Source organism: Plecotus auritus, assembly GCF_963455305.1.
Source record: "Plecotus auritus genome assembly, chromosome: X".
Lineage (NCBI taxonomy): Eukaryota > Metazoa > Chordata > Mammalia > Chiroptera > Vespertilionidae > Plecotus > Plecotus auritus.
Window position 1 is genome coordinate 72,435,749 of NC_137784.1, and position 20,385 is coordinate 72,456,133.

Below are 20,385 nucleotides of genomic sequence, written 5' to 3' on the forward strand. Positions count from 1 at the left end.
AGCAGGTTTCGGCCTAATCTCGCAGGCCAGGCTGAGTAACCCCACTGGTGCATGAATTCGTGCACCAGGCCACTAGTTATCTCAAATATCTGTAAAGAACCCTCCAAATGGAAACCATATAATGGAAATGTTCAACAGGAGAATATAACTAAAGTTATTTATATTCATATGGTAGAATAGTATATAGTAGTACAAATGAACAAACAGAAATAGCTACAAACATCAGCATAGTTATGTAACTCACCCTGAATAGCTGCTTCTCAATTCTACATTGTAATTATGCTTTACCAAATACTACATGTCTTAGACCTTCAGAGTTCTTAAATAGCCAATACCCCTTACGTTGAACCTCCAAATGCGATTTACTTACAGTATATATACCTAGCAAAATCAGTTTTATACACCCTTTTGGTGGTGGTGATCATCTTTAAAGCTATATACAGAAAAAAACAAAAACAAAACAAAAACACAAAAAGACCAAAAACTATTCCACCCATTCTCAAACCTCATACATATAAAACAGTTTTGTTAAGTAAAATACTCATGACAATATACAAAGTTTCAGTTAAATGCTGAAATCATTTCTGAAAAGAAGCCACTTAACACCTTGGAGATATTCATTCTTGGAAACTATTTCTGTATTAATTTAAAATAATTTGATTTTTGTTAAAACTATTCTCAGAGGAATTTCTGTTTGGTACGCCTACTAGAGGCAGGTTGATTAAGGGCACTTCAAAGTAATAGTCCAGCTTTTTCTTTTAAAGTATAGGCGTGCTTCATCACTTCTCTCTGGCCTATCCTAATATAAGTACAAATGGTTGTTGATTTGCCACTGGGCCTGGCTATTTCAGGCAATGAATATGTGCAGGACATTCTCCTGGAATAGCTAGAAGGGAAAATGCTGAGAGGTGGAGCAGGAAGAGCAGGAAGGCAACATTTGTCTTCTCTGGGAAACTAACATCATGGATGCTCTGCTGGGCCTGAAGGTGACAATTAAGATGAATCCTTATGGTATTTAATGTTGTCATGATTTCAACTTTAAGCTCTCCTTTCACAGATTGCTACCATAAATTAAGCAAACAGTGAAAAACATTTAAATTGCTTAACTTTTACACAATTGATAACATCTGTTCCCTTTTTGTTGGAAATCCATAATACCAATATCAAGAGTGTAGATCCAGAGACATAGAAGCATGGAACAGACCTTCTAATTTCAGTGGGGAGGTGGGATGAGTGGGTGGATCAATGACCGCCTGAGGGAACAATTTGCATATTAGGCTTTTATTACATAGGATATTTTGCTATAATAAAAGAATGTTCACAATAGCATCCCATATAATAAAAGCCTAATATGCTAAGTGTCCGGCCATCCACTCAACCAATCAAACTATAATCCTATCTAATAAAAGAGTAATATGCAAATTAAACATCACTCTGCTACACCCACCAGCCAATCAGGAGCGAGTATGCAAATTAACCCAACCAAGATGGCTGCAGCCATGGAGAGAACAGGAGGGAGGCTTGGGTTTCCCCGGCGATGGAGGAAGCCAAGCTTTCTGCACACCCTGGCCGTCCCAGGCCTGCACTCCAGGCTACAAAGTTTCAATTATAGAAGATAAATAAATCCCAACAAAAATGGCAGCAGCCACAGAGCTGGAGAGAGCAGGAGGCTAGAGTTGCCCCCGGCAATGGAGGAAGCCAAGCTTCTGAAGCCCTGTCCTGCCTTGGCCTCTGCTTAAGGCTACAAAGTTTCAATTGTAGAAGATAAATAAATCCCAGATACCAGGGCCTCTGCTTGGGTCTCCGGGGGGTGTGGCTGGCCTGCAAACCACCACAGACCCCTCGCCCAGGCCGCCCCACACCCCAAGGGGACCCCCCACCCTGATCTGGGACACCCTTCAGGGCAAACCAGCTGGCCCCCACCCATGCACCAGGCCTCTATCCTATCTAATAAAAAAGTAATATGCAGATTGACCATCAGTCCAACACACAAAGTTGCTGCCCCCATGTGGTCAAAGATCCTGCCCCCATGTGGACACAAGATGGCCACCACAAGATGGCCAGCAGTGGAGGGCAGTTGGGAGGGACCAGTCCTGCAAGGTAGGGCAGTTGGGGGCGATCAAGCCTGCAGGGGAGGGCAGTTAGGGGTGACCAGGCCTGCAGGGGAGGGCAGTTGGGGGGACCAGGCCTACAGGGGAGGGCAGTTAGGGGTGATCAGGCTTGCAGGGGAGGGCAGTTAGGGGTGACCAGGCCTGCAGGTGCGGGTAGTTAGGGGCAAACAGGCTGGCAGGGGAGCAGTTAGACATCAATCAGGCTGGCAGGGGAGTGGTTAGGGGGTGATCAGGCTTGCAGGCAGAAGCTATTAGGGGCAATTAGGAAGGCAGGCAGGCGAGCAGTTGGGAGCCAGCTGTCCTGGATTGTGAGATGGATGTTCGACTGCCCATTTAGGCCCGATCCCGGTAGGATTGGGCCTAAATGGGCAGTCGGACATCCCTGAGGGACACCTCCCACCCCCGTGCAGGAATTCCGTGCACCGGGCCTCTAGTATGCTAATGATATGCTAAGGCCACTTAACCACTCGCTATGATGTGAACTGACCACCAGGGGGCAGACAGTTGACCGGTAGACCAGTCGCTATGATGTGCACTGATCACCATGGGGCAGACGCTCTGACCTGTCAACCCAAGAAGTTTGCATATAGGGTGGTGAAGGCCTAGGGTGGGGAGGGGGGAGGGTTGGAGAGGTCAATGGGGTTAAAAAGGGGACATGTGTAATACTTTCAATAATAAAGATTTTTTTAAAAAGATTATAACAGGGATGATCAAGCCTACATAAAGAATTAAGACATCTTCCACTGTAAATTATATTTGGCTGAATTAGTGTCAGCCCTGGTCTTGTAGAGCCCAGAAAACCATTTTTGGTGACAGATTTAGAAATAAAACCAGGAAAGCATGTATTAAACCTGGCTGAATATAGCTACAGAGCTAATGTCTTTATGGTAATTGCAATCCTTAAAAATGCATTATCTTTTTCAATGTTATTGCAGTGTGTGGTGGTGTTGAAGAAAGCAATAATTTGTAAACAACCCTTGGCAGAGAGCACAGAACTTCATTTTGTTTAAATAAAGGAGGCTAACATTAGAATTCATGCACTGTGTCAAGACTGGCAAGCAGCAGTCGTTGTTTTGATATATGCACTGGAGCATTCATGATTGCTTAAATATTAACTGTTCCATAAATATACAAATATAATAGGGAGAAAAGAAGCCTTGATTAGGGAAAAACTTTACTAAAAAGAAATGTAATTGAGTTCTCTGATCATATTGCTAGTTTAGATGGGCTTATTCCAATGACTCAACCAGATTGCTTCACTGCCTTCCACTCTCTCCTTTCCTTCTAAGGACAATCCAATCTAAATTTATATTGCGTAGTGTTGCTGTCTGTCAGAAGCTTTCCTTGACACAGAGGGATTAGGCCATTTTGGATTTTCCTGAGTACAGGTTCTGTTGATAAGTTTGCTGAGTTTCATGTGGCCACAGGTATAAACACCAAGGGGGGAAAGGTTGAGAGGGGTGGGGGACTGGTCTAAGGCCTTTCTTCATATGCAATCTATGTATACCTAGACTTTTATCTCAAATTAAAATTTTCATACACTTTAAAGATGGACCTGCTTATAAGTGTCCTGAAGCTTTTCCTTTAGTAATATTCATACTGCTTTGCTACATCATTTCTTTAGTTCCTTATATGCAAATCAGGTTAGTCTCTGATAAATACTTGCTCTACAGAAATTCATGCAAGAAAACCTGGTGTTCCTCTTGCACATTCTTGCCTCTTTCTGGAAGAGAACATTTCTCACAGCTGGCTGGTTATGTGCTCCTTTACTCATGCTGATAATTCTCTGTGCACTCTGCAAGCTGGGTGTAAGGTTTCTTTAGGTGGGGGCATAAGGTCCATGGCTTTGGTCCTCTATAATGTCTGGTAGGTAATGCATGAGCACATTCTCACTTTTGGCCTTCACCTCCAAATGGGGCTGCCAGCACAGGAAACACAATATCAGACACAGGGCCTGCGCCATGGACAGGGATGATGCTTTCTCTTTTTCTCTTTTTGCTGTCTTTTTCTTTACATTCATTCAACCACTGTGCTCTGTCTCTGCAGGTTCATATGAATCAACTCTGTATGGCATGTGGCTTGAGGCGTTTGTCTCCTTAAAGCCCCAGTACACATTAGCCCTGAAGTTAGGAGTGGTGAAATACATTTGCAATGCAAGATTTTTTTTATGGAAAGCTTGCAACCTGATGTCTGCAACTAGAATTTGACATTCTCATTCAAAATTATTGAGTAAATATTTAAGCAGCAATTCAGATTTTCCAATGAGAAGTGAGTCTGTAGCTTGAGTTAGAGTTGAAAAGCAAGAATGATCAGCTGGGTTATCTAGTTCATCACTCTAGTAATACACAGTAGAAAGGAGACTACAGCATCACGTAAGTGTATTTTCAGTATAGTCTTAGGTGAAAGATGAGGGATACTTTAGAAGACTTATGAACAATTCATATAAAATCTTCACAGCATGGAGCATATTGTTTGGGTCATCTGCTCTTGGATAAGTACATGGTCAATTATGATACAAATCAGTCTCGTTTTCATGTAAATTAATTAAGAACATTCACAGTGATTCTGTCCTTCACATGCCACAAATTGCTAGACAATTCCTCTCTAGTTTTAAATTGACACTAAGATTTGAAATTATGTTGACACTTCAAATTGTTATATGTAAAGGTAATTAATTATGAGAGGGCCCAGGCAAGCTGTAGGCAATTGCCATGCATCTTTTTGCCTGGAAATTTCCTTTAAGGAAGTCTAGTGGTTCTCAAAATTTAGCATGCATCAGAAATGCCTAGAGGTGATACCAGAATTTTTTCCAGTATGTTTAAACACAGGTTTGTAGACACTACCCTCAAAGTTTCTGATTTAGTGGATTTGGTATTTGGTCCCCAAATCTGCATTTCTACCAAGTTCCCAGGTGATGCTGATACTGCTGGTTCAGGGACCATGGTTTGAGAAGCAGAGAGGTAGTCATTGCCCATCCATTCTCCTTTCTCATGATTTTTAATTCTTAGTTCTTGCATTGCTTAATCCCCTCAGGCCTAATTATGCTGAACTTATTCAGGAGAAATAATTATAATAACCTTTTGTCACTAGCCTCACTATTTTCCAGCTGTTGGCTCTGCTGCCCCCTCTAACTATTACCTAGTTCAGTGGTCGGCAAACTGCGGCTCACGAGCCACATGTGGCTCACGAGTCACGTTTTGCCGCTCTGTTAACTAATGAGTTTGCCGACCACTGACCTAGTTATTATCCACAGTCAATATTTTGAATACATTAACTTACACTTTACCTCGTCTTTCTGGCTATCCATTCTTTTTAATTTTGCACTCAGGCACTGTATTAAAACTGTGCTTTGAAGGTCACCAAAGATTTCTCAAATAATTAAATTGGTCCTAATTATCTTTGGCCTCTCTCAAACATTTATTTATTTAATGAACATTTACTGAACAGAATTGACACATTTCTAATTTCTAAGGTGTTCCCAATCTGGTAGGTGAGACTGATTGTGTATATTGTGGGACAAATGCTGTAACTGGATTATATATAAATCACCATGGGAAAGCAAAATCAGCATTTATTAATTCTGCGTAGGGAAGTTGAGAAAGGCTCATTAGCACCACTCTCTAAAACCCTCCCAACTTCTGCCCCTCCTCACACACCTTCTTCATTGACCATGACACTTAATTCAGTCCAGTATCTATTAAACACCCAGCATACCTGATACCATGCTGTGTTCTGGCACCAACTCTGATTAACTGTGTGACCTAGGTCAAACAACTTAAGTATTCCAAATGTAGCCCCTTATCTATAAAACTAGAGGCCTGATGCATGAAGATTCGTGCAAGAATGGGCCTTCTTTCCCCTGGCTGCTGGCACCGCCTTCACTCCGGCTGGAGCCGCCTTTCTGCCTTCGCTTGGCCTGGAGTCGCCTTTCCGCCTTCCCGCCTTCCCAAGCTGCCCAGAGGCCCGGAGCTACATCACTGCCATGGTGATGACTCAAGAGTCCTGCCCCGCCCCCGGCCGCTAGGAGCCTGCATATGCAAATTAACCCACCATTTTTGTTGGGTTAATTTGCATACTCCTGATAGGCTGGTGGGCAATGCAAAGGTATGGTCAATTTGCATATTTCTCTTTTATTACTGTAGATGGGCATATTCAGAACTACTTCATGAAATTGTTTTGATAATTTAAAAAAAAGGTGATATAGCCCTAGCTGGTTTGGCTCAGAGGATAGAGCATCAGCCTGTGGACTGAAAGGGTCCTGGGTTCAATTCCGGTCAAGGGTACGTACCTTGGTTGCAGATTCCCCGGCCCTGGTCGGGGTGCATGCAAGAGGCAACCAATCAATGTGTCTCTCTCACATCAATGTTCCTCTCTGTCTCTCCCTCTCCCTTCCACTGTCTCTAAAAACCAATGGGAAAATATCCTCGGGTGAGGATTAACAACAAAAAAAGGTGATACATATAAAGCACTTATCAAAGTGCCTGGCCCATAGGCACATGATAGATGGGTAACAGATGTTGGTCTCCTCTCCCTTAAAAGAGGAATAGGATACTACCACCTGATGATGGAAGAAGGGTATCTAAGGTGAGGAAGAACAAGGCAAATGGAGAGAAATCTTCACCCATTTGTGCATTCAACAAATATGTATTAAGGTATTAAGTGCTGATTATGTGCCAACCATTGTTTTGGATGCTGGGTATGTAAAAAGAGGCCTAGCTGATTTCATTCAGTTGGTTAGGCATTGTTTAGTGCACCAGGAGGTTGCTGGTTTGATTCCTGGTCAAGGGCACATGCCTGGCTTGCTGGCTCAATCCCGGGTAGGTTGTGTGCAGGAGGCAGCCAGTCGATGTTGTGCTCTCACATTAATGTGTCTATCTCTTTCTCCCTCTCTAAAAAATCAACAAACTATTAAAAGAAAAAGTGAATGGAGAAGACCAAAAAAAAAAAGAGCCCTGAACTTGTGTATCTGACATTCTAGTACAGTGGTTCTCAACCTTTCTAATGCTGCGACCCTTTAATACAGTTCCTCATGTTGTGGTGACCCCCAACCATAAAATTTTTTTCGTTGCTACTTCATAACTGTAATTTTGCTACTGTTATGAATCGTAATGTAAATATCCGTGTTTCCCGATGGTCTTCCCTTCCTTCAAAAAATCCAATGGTTCTCTAAAACTATAGTAAAGTTCAAATTTCTAATCAGAATAGTTATTAGCACAGATTTTGTATTCAGACAGAACTGGGGTTGAACCTTGATTCTATCATTCACTAGTTGTACAACCTTGGGCAAGTTACTTAACCAAAGATCTTATATGCATATTAGAGGCCAAAACTGACAGTCTGACATTCCCTGAGGGGTCCCAGATTGGGAGAGGGTGCAGGCCAGGCCAAGGGACTCCACCTGTGCACGAATCCATGCACGGGCTTCTAGTATAGGATAAAATGAAGCACGGAGTATGGAACAATCATGACCACCTTCTCATAGATTACCTCCATGTAGCTAATACTTGTATTTAAAAGATGAGCTGTGACCTCTTTCCTCAAGCCAGCTCTTTCTGGAGTCATTGCTTTCCTTGTTATTGACATGCTACAGCCATCCTTTTAATCATCAGAACTTAAAACTTTTGGAGTCTGATATTTCCCTTTTCCTCATTCAAAATATTACTTTGCCGTTACTTAAGCATGTTTGTCTTCACAATGTGTATTGAATTTGTCCTTTTCTTTGCCTTTTTTACATATACTCTAGTTGACATTTTAATTACGTAATTTGCCACTAAGTTACTCTCCTATGTTGTCTCTTTTCTGTATAATTTTGTGTTTTCTCCTAAATTCTGAGCTCCCAGAGACTTTGAAGGTGAGATGTGCTATTTATCTCTGATCCCTCAGTTCCAGCACAGCCTCTAGCCCACAGTGGATCATTGAATGCACTTCTATATTCATATTTGCTTTGCTCCAAAATTCCTCCCCTTACAAATGCATGGTGCTCCACTTCCTGCGGGGCACATTGTAACTTTATTCTGGCATTCACGCCCACCTCTCAAATAGGTTGTCCTGGAAACATCTAGCTTTGTAGTCAACCATAGTCAACCTCTTGTGTATATGGGGGTATGTACACACACACACACACACACACACACACACACACACACGAGTAGAGTTTAAGTTAGACGTACTGCTCTGTAGCTCATGCAAATGGGAGCTTATGTGGAGAAAAATCTTCATTCAGAAACAATTATTGCCTACCTAGTATGTTCTAGCATTCTCTTTGGTACCGTGGATATATAAGGAAAAGATTAGTGAAACAGTTTCTGCCATTGAAAGAGCATATACTGACTGGAAGAAATTGTCATGTTGAAAAGTATATAGTGAAGGGCATAGCAAATGTAGGTCATGATTACTACTGAAATAAAAAAGTCTTCAGAAAGGAAGTGGTAGTTGGATGGCCTTGAAACATGAGTAGGTATTCACCTGGCAGATAGAAAAAAAAGGGAGAAGGAAGGGGAATCTAGAAAGAGATGTGCAAAAGCACAGTGGTGTTTCACTGCATGGTCTGTCCAAGCAACTGTGATCAGACTGAAGAGAAGGGTGTGCGGCAGGGACAGATTAGGAAAGTCTAGCTCGCAAAGGCCTTTTGAGCAAAACCAAGAAGTTTGTATGCTTTTCTAGTAGGTGATGGGAGCCTGTGCAAAAGACACTTTGAATGGATTCTAATTACTCCAATCATGTATACTAGTATATTCTATAAAATATTACATTCATATATATTCCATGATGCATAAATTATAATTAAATTATAATTATAAAATTAATTAAAATTACTTAATTGTAAATTTTTAAAAATGTTTAATTTTATACTGACAAAATTAAACATTTGAAAACTAACTTGTTTGTAGAAGTTAAATGAACTGAAATTGTTTGGTTTAGAGTAGACCTGCATGCCACAAGAATTTTTAAAACATGAAATACTATTAGGGCTACTGACCTCTTTTTCCTTAGATTGAATAGCTGTCTGGGGTGAATGCATGGAAATTATACATTTTTTTTGTCATATTGACAAAAAAATTTTTTTGGTGTGCTGCAGAATTTGAATAATTAGTCTATGTGTGCCGTGAGATGAAAAAGGTAAAAATCACTGGTGTAGAGAATAGGACACATGTGAAGGGAACTTTCACTCAATGAGAGGTGGTTGTATAGAGTGTCCAGTTCTCTCCCACTAAGAACAGAGCAAGAAGAAATAGGCTTAAATCTCAGCAGAAGGGAAAATTACCTACAGAAGGGGTCCTTCAGAGAAAGATTGAGTGTGACTGACATAGATGATTAACATGTTGTTTTCTCAGGCTCTCTGGCTGTGTGCTGGCTTCTGTGTGCTCAAATCCCTGATTCAAAGACAGGACAAAGTTCACATATTTTGAAGCTTGAATAAAACCATCCTATGTAATAAAGAGGGAATATGCTAATTAACCATCACTCCATCACAAAGCTGGCTGCACCCAAGCTGAGGCCAAGTTCCCATAAGGAGCCTTAACAAGCAATCAGCAGGGACCTGAGGCTACGCCCTCCCCTGCCCCCGTGGGGCTTGACAGGGGACCTCAGGCCGCCTTCCACACCCGGCAGGGCTTGACAGGGGACCTCAAGGTGTGCTTCCCATCCCGGTGCTGGGCTAGGGGACCTCAGGCTGCTCCCCCGGCCCCAGTGCCAGGCCAGGGGACCTCAGGCCATGCCCCCCACCAGGTGGGGCTTGACAGGGGACTTCAGGCCACAACCCCCACCCAGCAGGGCTTGACAGGGGACCTCAAGGTGCACTTCCCGTCCTGGTGCTGGGCTAGGGGACCTCAGGCTGCTACCCCCCACACCAGTGCCAGGCCAGGGGACCTCAGGCCGTGCCCTCCAACTGGCAGGGCTTGATGGGGGACCTCAAGGTGCGCTTCCCGTCCTGGTGCTGGGCTAGGGGACCTCAGGCTGCTCCCCCCGCCCCAGCGCCAGGCTGGGGGACCTCAGGCCATGCCCCCCCCACCAGGTGGGGCTTGACAGGGGACTTCAGGCCGTGCCCCCTGCCCGGGGGGACCTGAGGCTGCACCTCCCTGCAGATGGGGCTTGACAGGGGACCTAAGGCTGTTCCTCCCTCCTGGTGCCGGGCTGGGGGACCTGAGGCTGCGCCCCCCCCCCCACCTGGCGGAGCTGGACGGGGACCTCAGGCCATGCTCCCCACTCAGCGGGGCTTGACGGAGGACCTCAAGGCACCCCCCCACCCCGGTCTGGGCTGGGGGACCTCAGGCCACACCCCCTGTCCTGGCGCCAGGCCAGGGGACCTGAGGCTACGTTCCCTGTCTGGTGGGGCTTGACAGGGGTGGGACTAGCCAGGTCTGGATCTATCCCAATGAGGGGGGGTTGCCGGCCGGGTCTGGGTCTCAGTGGATTTTGAGGCGCATGTGGGTGGGCGGGAACTTGACTCTGGGTCCCGTGGTGTGCCCCAGACTCTGACAGGAGGAAGGTTTTCATATACATTTTACTAATTTTCTTTCATCTCTGACACTTCTATTATAGAGAAAGGGCAAATAGCAATATTAAATTATTTCCTCTAATTAATCCCCTTTTAATGTGCACGAATTTCATGCACTGGGCTACTAGTTTGAAGTAAAAAATAATATTTTACATGGCAATTAGTTGTTCATATTTTGCTATCTAACTAAAATTTTGAAAATGTGTTTAACATGTCAAATATAAATATTATCCTATGTAATAAAGAGCTAATATGCTAATTAGACCGGACAGCAGAACAACCATCCGGACAACCTTCCGAAGGAACCCGGGGCTGCAAGGGCAGGCTGAGGCAGGTGGGGCTGCGAAGGCCGAGCCCCTTGCACGAATTTCGTGCATCAAGCCTCTGGTCTTTCATAATATAGCACTCATATTTATTTGGAAAAAGAGAAATGATCAGAATTTGCTATAGAAATAGGTGTTTTTCTGTTAAAGCTATTTTGTATTAATGTACCTTTTCAGGAAGTTATTATAGATTAGGTAGATGCAGTTAGTATAAATTCAGTTATTAATCTTTATGTGTAACATTTATTGGTCAAATTATTACAATTAAAATCACTATGTGGTTTATTAACTGATGGCACTTTATCAGTGAAGGTAGTGAATTACTCTATTTTACTTTTAATGTTATCATTCATTGATAACTTGGCTCATTAAAATATAAAAGGTTTTGAACTTCTTCAGAGATTTTCAATTTCTGGAACTGCTGTTTATGTTTTTATTAATTAGAAATATGTACACGACAGAGGATTGTAGGGTGACCATTTTGTTCATCCTTTTGCATCTTATAAAGAGAAGTCTTATATCCCTCACACCCCTGCCTCACTGTGGCCGCTGAGAGGGAGGGGGGGAGAGCAACAGCAGGAATGCAAAAAGGCACTTGGCTCCTGGCTGTAGCAAACCTTGAAGTGCTTCTAGTCACCGCTGAGCCTTAGGCAATCTGGACAACTATTACTAGAATATTTGATGGTAATTTAAATTAACATAATTTCTGGTTAACCAGGTATCAGAGAGAAATCAATTTTATTTATTAATAAACTAACCCAAATACTTTAGAAGTAATTTTGCCCAAACTCAGATTAGGTTACTATTATACCATCCCAAGAAATGTATATATCCAACTAGTACCCTTGGAAGAGCAAATTATTGGATAAATACCATTATCCGTTAGAATTCATGAAGGTGAATATTCTTGCCTTCTGTGCTGACACTGAACAACACCATAAGTCCTGAGAGAGACAGTGGCTAATGTGTGAATGGTGTATTCGTGGTAAAAGAGACTGACGATATGATAGAACAAAGTAAATATATTTTCATAAATAAACATTCTTTCATCTTATATTTTAACTAGAGGCACAGGAGTGGGGATTCCCTCAGCCCAGCCTGCACCCTCACCAATCAGGGACCCCTTGGGATTGGGCCTAAACCGGCAGTCAGACATCCCTCTTGCAATCTGGGACCATTGGCTCCTAACTGCTCACCTCCCTGCCTGCCTGATTGCCCCTAACTGCCTCTGCCTGCCTGCCTGCTTGTCCCTAACCCCTCTGCCTGCCTTCCTGATCGCCCCTAACCTCTCTGCTTGCCTGCCTGATTGCCCCTAACTGCCTCTGCCTGCCTGCCTTATCACACCTAACTGCTCTCCCCTGCTGGCCTGGTCACCCCCAACTGCTGTCCCCTGCTGGCCTGATTGTCCCTAACCCTGTGCCGGCCTGATCTCACCCCCAACTGCCCTCCTTTGCCGACCTGATCACCCCTAACTGCCTCTGCCTCGGCCCCCACCACCATGGCTTTATCTGGAAGAAAGTCAGGACATCTGGAAGATGGCCGTTTGACCCAGTCTAATTAGCATATTACCCTTTTATTTATATAGGATAGGATTGCTTAAATGCGGGGGGGGGGGGGGAGCCTTTTTCAGCAGGAGGAGATGCTCTTTGCAGACAAAAATACATAATCCCTATAACTGGACTGATAGCCAGTCATATACACTATACTGCCAAACTGTTTATTAAAACATTGAACCACTTTCTTATACCTTACACCAAATAGCTATTGCCCTTAAAACCCCTCCTCAGCCCCCACCTTAGATTCTGCCTTCGCAGTTCACCCAGATTAGGTTCTGATTTGTCAGTTTCTATGCCACTCAGCGTCAAAAGCTCTGCCTCCTAGGCAGCCATTGGCTCTTCTGAGAAATCCAGAATGGCCCCACTGACAGCTGCCTTTCTCTCCAGGCCTGATCCACAGCCTCCACTGCAGTTGCTGATCAGACCCTGCCTCTCTCTCCAGACCTCTCTCTGGGTCTGATCCTCCCACCCCCCCCACTGCCCCGCCCACCCACCTGCTGCCAGCCTTGCTGTGATAGGAGCCTGTGGGATGTGGGGGAGGGACTGAGAGGTGCTCCATGCACTTCCTGGTGACTGGTCGTCCATCTGGTCTTTTAGGTTGTGATGGCCCTAGGCTATTATTAGTATAGATATTTAAATTTTATTTTAAAATGATTGGCCTAAGGTTCATATACATAGAGAAAAATAACTAAGACCACATATTTGTCATGATTATTCCATTCTAGTTTGAAACCTTAAAATGGACTCTCTGTATGAGGTTATTTAAAAAATAAGTATTGCAATACAGATTTAGCAATTTGTCTCCTATACCTACTGAGGTATTTCTTAGCTTGATAAGACAGGCACTTGGCCATGCTTGCCTTTGCTTCAAAGGGAATATTACAATTCTGAGAAAAATACATGCAGCCCTGGCTGGTGTGGCTGTTTGTTGGGGCATAGTTCCATGCACCAAATGGTTGTGGGTTCGATTTCCAGTCAGGGAACATACCTGGGTTGTGGATTTCACCCCTAGTAGGAGTGGGTATGGAAGGCAACTGATCCATGTTTCTCTTTCCTCTGTCTCTTTCTCCCTCTCCTTCTCTCCCCTCTCTAAAATCAGTAAAACATATCCTTGGGCAAGGATCTATATACCGGTATATAAAAGGCTAATATGCTAAGTGTCCCTCCAGGTAATGATTCACGTAGCAATGCACAGCTTTCTCTCTCTAGCAACAACTAGCCTCCTTTCAGTTTCTTCAGCCCAGGAACATGACTTGCTTTATAGCCACGTGGAAACATTTTACACTTTAACCAAATGTTTGTGAAGTATTTTCCCGTGCCTCATCTCATTTGATCCTCACAGGAGTGCTGGAGTAGGTAGATAGGAGACTCAGTGAAATCCTATTTTCTTTTCATTAGCCAGAACACGGAGATTTAGAAAGCTTAGAAACTTGACCCAACTGAAAAGAAGTAAGAAATGGTGGACCTTGAAAATGACTTCAGGTTTTCTCACTGCACAGAATATAGTCAAACACTGCTGCAGTTAAATATTTTACCCTTTGTTCTCCCTGTGTGATCTACAATAATAATCTGTTTCATGTTGATATTTACTGCTGTGCTGCTGACAATTACCTGAAAGAGAAGTTGGGGTGCTTCACTGGGCTGGAAAAAGTTTAGCTACATCAGAAAGCAGGTCTAATTAAGCAAGTTTATTCTATATCTATAAAAGGCTAAGTTGACTCACACATGTGTGATACATATAAAGCTCTCGCTAGTGCCACTCATACACGTGTGTTTCGATCTATCATTGTCGATTGTGAATTTGGTTGACACTTCTATTATAGAGAAAGGGTGAATAGCGATATTAAAATATTTCTTCTAATTAATTTCCTTTCATTGTGCACGAATCCATGCACTGTGCCACTAGTTAATGCATAAAATAAAATAAAAATAAAAGTACATGCATACTCTGTCTACAACTCTTTCTGATTTTGACAAAGATACCAAGGTATTTATTTAACTGAAATATTATGCTTTATCTTTTTTAAATACAGCCATTGATTCTGCTAAGTTTCTTAACAGAAATTAAATTAATGGACCTGATTCTGAATTAAAATGTGTTTTTTTTAAATTAAGCATGTATAAGTATTTATGTCAGCAGCTGAAGTTTTAAGTCATCCATAAAATTGACACATGAGCACAATGCTCTTTTTTTAATTTTTATGTTTTACTTTCTAGTATAGGCCATGTGCATTTAAAAAAATATAATATACAATTTAGTGTCCTGAAAAATTAGGTGGGTTTTTGTTGTTTTGCATGGATGCATGTGTATGTGTATGTGTGTGTGTTTGTGTGTTTGTGTGTGTATTTGTCATCACAGAATTCATAAAATATAGATCAGTTTCCTTTCCCTTTGGAAGATGTACCTTTATTTTCCCTAACTTTTAGGGTTTTATGATTTAGGAATTCAGGTAATTTATGTGAAAAAAGGAAATGTTAATTTTCTTATTAGTTGGAATAGCCAGCATACTCTGAAATGATACACTTTGTGAACATGTAACACTGTAATCCCAGGTAAAGACCTCACTTTAGGAAAGAGAGCCTCCCATTGATTCCTATACAGCCACAAGCCTTACTTAAGACAGATTGCCCTTGAGGTTTTTAGTGCTTTTTGTTCTTATAGCTTGTCCTTGGATTGTGTCATTTCAACCTTGTGGTGCTTTAAAGTGCTTGGTGAATCAACCTAATAATACCAAGTTTTAAATATTTTTACCTACTTGGGATAAGGTTATCCCAGAAATTCCAAAAGAAATAATTGTGACCACTGGAACTTTCAACATTACGCCTCCTGTGGCTGTTTCTTTTCAGTCTGGAGCGTGATATTTCTTTGAAGTTTTTCATGTCATTGGGCTGTAAACAGTTGTTTAAAATCTGTAGCACAAAAGAGATTCAATATGGACTGATTGACTAAATGCAATTTTTTGGGTCTAAGTCACTAAAACAGTAAGATTAAATTCCTCTGTAGTTAGCTAAATATCCTCCACAGCCGTTTTATAAACCTGTTTGTGAAGAATACTCATTTATTCAAAACAGAGTAATCCTTAAAGCTAAAAACCCCGAATCAGTATGAACATCAGTAGACAAACCCATCATCTAAGGATTATAGAATTAAAACATCCAATAGAATGAGAAAACTTGATACTTCATGCCATATTTATCCTTTGTTTTTCAGTAAATCCTTGATTTCATTCGAAGCTTAGTCTAGTATGAGAGTTATATTAAGGAAAACACTTAGATTCTTATCATAGATATTTTTGTCTTATACTTCAAAGATTTTTATGATTCTAACTGTAGCATCTCTTTCCTAGTGTCTCTGCAAAGGAAATATAATATGTAAGGATTCAAATAAACTTTGTCATATTACCATGATTGTGTGCTGGGATTCTATTTATAAATCTGCATAAGAAGTTGTCAGTTATTCTTTTTTGATGGCCCATGCAAGTAAAGGAGGGTAAAATGTGTTTACTCTTTTACATTATTTTACATAAATGATGGCTACAAATAAATATAACCTCACAAAGGAATCTTACTTTCAAGAATATATTTCTGTGATACAGCAAAGAACAGAATGCTGATAACATAAGCACACATTAACTTGGAATTCTATTATCAATACTTGAAAGTTGTTTTCTCATGAAAAGAATCATTCATTTTGCCATGATAATTGATACATTTTAAAAATTGATTCAAATTAAATTTTTTACTTTTTAAAATATTTTTCTTTATTGATTAAGGTATCACATATGTGTCCTTATCCCCCTTTGCCCCCCCACCCCCCACACATGTCCTCACCCCCTGGTGTCTATGACCATTTATTAGGCTTATATGCATGCATACAAGTCCTTTGGTTGATCTCTCCCCATACCCCCACCCTCCCCTACCTTCCCTCTGAGGTTTGACGTCTGATTTATGCTTCTCTATCTCTGGATCTGTTTTTGTTTATCAGTTTATGTTGTTCATTATATTCCACAAATAAGTGAGATCATGTGATATTTATCTTTCTCTCACTGGCTTATTTCGCTTAGCATAATGCTCTCCAGTTCCATCCATGATGTTGCAAATGGCAGGAGTTCCTTTTTACAGCAGTGTAGTATTCCATTGTGTAGATGTACCACAGGTTAGTGACTTGGAGCATGTTTTCATATGATTGTTGGCCTTCCTTATGTCTTCTTTCCAAAAGTATCTATTTAGGTCCATTGCCCATTTTTTGATTAGGTTGTTTATCTTCCTTTTGTTAAGTTGTATTAGTTCCCTGTAAATGTTGGAGATTAGACCCTTATTGGTGATAACATTGGCAAATATGTTCTCTTATGCTGTGGGCTTTCTTGTTTTGGTGATGGTTTTTTGTTGTTTGTTTTTGTGTGTGTGTGTGTTTTTTGCTGTACTAAAGCTTTTTATTTTGATGTAGTCCCATTTGTTTATTTACTCTTTAGTCTCTCTTGCCCTAGGATCTGTGTCTGTAAAGATATTGCTATGACATATGTCTGCAATATGGAGTCTTGTAGTAGGATTTTTATGGTTTCCCATCTTACATTCAAGTCCTTTAGCCATTTTGAGTTTGTTTTTGTGTATGGTGTAAGTTGGTGATCTAGTTCAGTGGTCGGCAAACTGCGGTTCACGAGCCACGTGCGGCTCTTTGGCCCCTTGAGTGTGGCTCTTCCACAAAATACCACGGCCTGGGCAAGTCTATTTTGAAGAAGTGGTGTTAGAAGAAGTTTAAGTTTAAAAAAAAATTGGCTCTCAAAAGAAATTTCAATCATACTGTTGATATTTGCCTCTGTTGACTAATGAGTTTGCCGACCACTGATCTACTTTCATTTTCTTGCATATATCTGACCAAATTTCCCAGCACCATTTATTAAAGAGACTGTTTTGACTCCATTTTATGCTCTTGCCTCCTTTGTCAAATATTAATTGAGTATAATGGCTTGGATCAATTTCTAGGTTCTCTATTCTGTTCCATTGGTCTATATGTCTGTTCTTAGGCCAGTACCAGGCAGTTTTGAGAACCGTGGCTTGGTAATATAGCTTGATATCTGGTATTGTGATCCCTCCAACTTTGTTCTTCTTTCTCAGATATTGTAGCTATTCGGGGTCTTTTTTTATTCCAGATGAATTGTTGGAGAGTTTGTTTAGATCTTTGAAATATGCCATTGATATTTTAATAGGGATTGCATTGAATCTATAGATTGATTTAGGAAGTATGGACATTTTAATGATGTTGATTCTACCAATCCATGAACATGGTATGTTCTTCCATTTGTTTATGTCTTCCTCTATTATCTTTTTTCAATGTCCTGTAGTTTTCCAAGCACAGGTCTTTTACATCCTTAGTTAAGTTTATTCCTAGGTATTTTAATTTTTTTTTTTTTTTTTTTTTTTTTTTTTTTTGCTGCAATGATAAATGGGGTTGTTTTTTAAATTTCTCTTTCTGTCAGGTCATTATTGGTTATAAAAAGGCCATAGATTTCTTGGCGTTAATTTTGTATCCTGCTACATTGCCAAATTCATTTATCAGGTCTAGTAGTTTTTTTATGTAGTCTTTGGAATTTTCTGTGTATAGTATCATGTCATCTGCAAACAAGGAGAGTTTTACTTCTTCTTTTCCAATTTAGATGCCTTTTATCTCTTCTTCTCTGATCGCTATGGCTAGTACTTCGAGTACTGTGTTGAATAGGAGTGGTGAAAGTGGGCATCCTTGTCTTCTTCCTGTTCTTACGGGAAATGGGTTTAATTTTTGCCCATTGAGTATGATGTTGGCTGTAGGTTTGTCATATAAGGCTTTTATTATGTTGAGGTATGATCCCTCTATTCCCATTTTGCTGAGGGTTTTTATCAAAAAAGGGTGTTGGATTTTGTAAAATGCTTTTTCTGCATCAATTGATATGACTATGTGATTTTTATCTCTCAATTTGTTTATGTGATGTATCACGCTTATTGATTTGCAGATATAGTACCATCCTTGCGTCCCTGGGATAAATCCTACTTGGTCATAGTGTATGATCTTTCTGATGTAATGCTGGATCCAATTTGCTAGAATTTTGTTGAGGATTTTGACATCTATGTTCATGAGGGATATTGGCCAGTAATTATCTTTCATTGTGTTGTCTTTATTTGGTTTTGGTATTAGGGTGATGCTGGCTTCATAGAATGGAAGTGTTCTTTCCTCTTGAATTTTTTGGAATAGTCTGAGGAGGATAGGTTTTAGTTGTTCTTTGAATGTTTGGTAAAACTCCCCTGTGAAGCCGTCTGGCCCTGGGCTTTTATTTGCTGGAAGCTTTTTGATGATTGCTTCAATTTCTTTCATAGTTATCAGCCTATTGAGATTTTTAGATTCTTCTTGATTGAGTTTTGGAAGGTTGTATTTTTCTAGGAATATGGCCATTTCCTCCAGGTTGTCCAGTTTGTTGGAATAGAGTTGTTCATAGTATTTTTTAACAATACTTGGTATTTCTATTGGGTCTGTTGTTATTTCACCTCTTTCATTTCTGATTTTGTTTATTTGGGTCCTCTCTCTTTGCTTCTTGATGAGCCTGGCTAGTGATTCATCAATCCTGTTTATCCTTTCAAAAAACCAGCTCTTGCTTTCATTGATCTTTTGTATTGTTTTTGTTTTGTTTGGTTTTTTTTTGTTGTTTTTTTTTGGTCTCAATGTCATTTATTTCTGCTCTGACCTTTATTATCTCCTTCCTTCTGCTCACTCTGGGCTTTCCTTATTGCTCTCTTTCTAAATCTTTAAGTTGTAGAGTTAGATGATTTACTACCATTTTTTCTTGTTTTTTTGAGATAGGCCTGTAGAGCTATAAACTTCCCTATCAGGACTGCTTTTATTGTGTCCCATAGATTTTGGATTGTTGTGTTTTCATTGTCATTCATTTTCAGAATGTTTTTAATTTCTTCTTTGATCTCTTTGGTAACCCAATCATTGTTTAATAGCATGCTATTCAGCTTCCAAGTATTTGAATTTTTTTATTGTTTTTATTGTAGTTTATTTCACATATTATGCCATTGTGGTCTGAGAAGGTGCTTGATATGATAGCAATCTTCTTGAATTTGGAGAGACTTTGCCTGTGACCCAATATGTGGTCTATCTTTGAAAATGTCCCATGTGCACTTGAGAAGAACATATATTCCGTGGCTTTGGGGTAAAATGTTCTGAAGATGTCAATTAAGTCCATCTGATCTAGTGAGTCATTTAGGATTGCTGTTTCTTTGCTCATTTTTTGTCTAGGGGATTTATCCAGTGATGTCAGTGGGGTATTAAAGTCCCCTACTATGGTTGTATTGTTGTTGATTTCTCCCAGGAGTTTTTTTATATATTTGGGTCCTCCTGCATTGGTTGCATATATGTTTATCAGAATTATATCTTCTTGTTTTATCAATCCCTTTAGTATTACGAAGTCGACTTCCTTATCTCTTATTATGGCCTTCACTTTGAGGTCTATTTTGTCAGATATAAGTATTGCTACCCCAGCTTTTTTTTTTTTTTTTTTTTTTTTTTTTTCATTTCCATTTGCCTGAAAGATATTTTTCCATCCCTTCACTTTCAGTCTATGTGAGTCCCTTGTTCTGAGGTGGGTCTCTTGTAGACAACATATATACTGGTCATGTTTTTTTTATCCATTCAGCCACTCAATGTCTTTTAATTGGAGCATTTAGTCTCTTTACGTTTAAAGTTATTATTGATAGGTCATCCTTCTTGCTTTTAAAATACGGGGTTCATTATAAATTCATAGCATTATTATTAAACCCCACTGGAAGCTACCCCAAACTTTTTTTTTAATTAGTTAGGATGAATTGAGTTTATTCATTCTACTTATTTAAGAAAAAAATTTGTATTTGTTACTAAAAAATACTAA

General features: G+C 40.5%; 1 protein-coding gene across 1 annotated transcript in view; it reads left to right on the top strand.

Annotated features, from left to right (window-relative positions):
- DIAPH2 (diaphanous related formin 2) overlaps nt 1-20,385 on the top strand; it is a 1,007,470-nt gene that overhangs the window by 518,309 nt on the left and 468,776 nt on the right. The gene's annotated exons all lie outside the window — the stretch shown is intronic.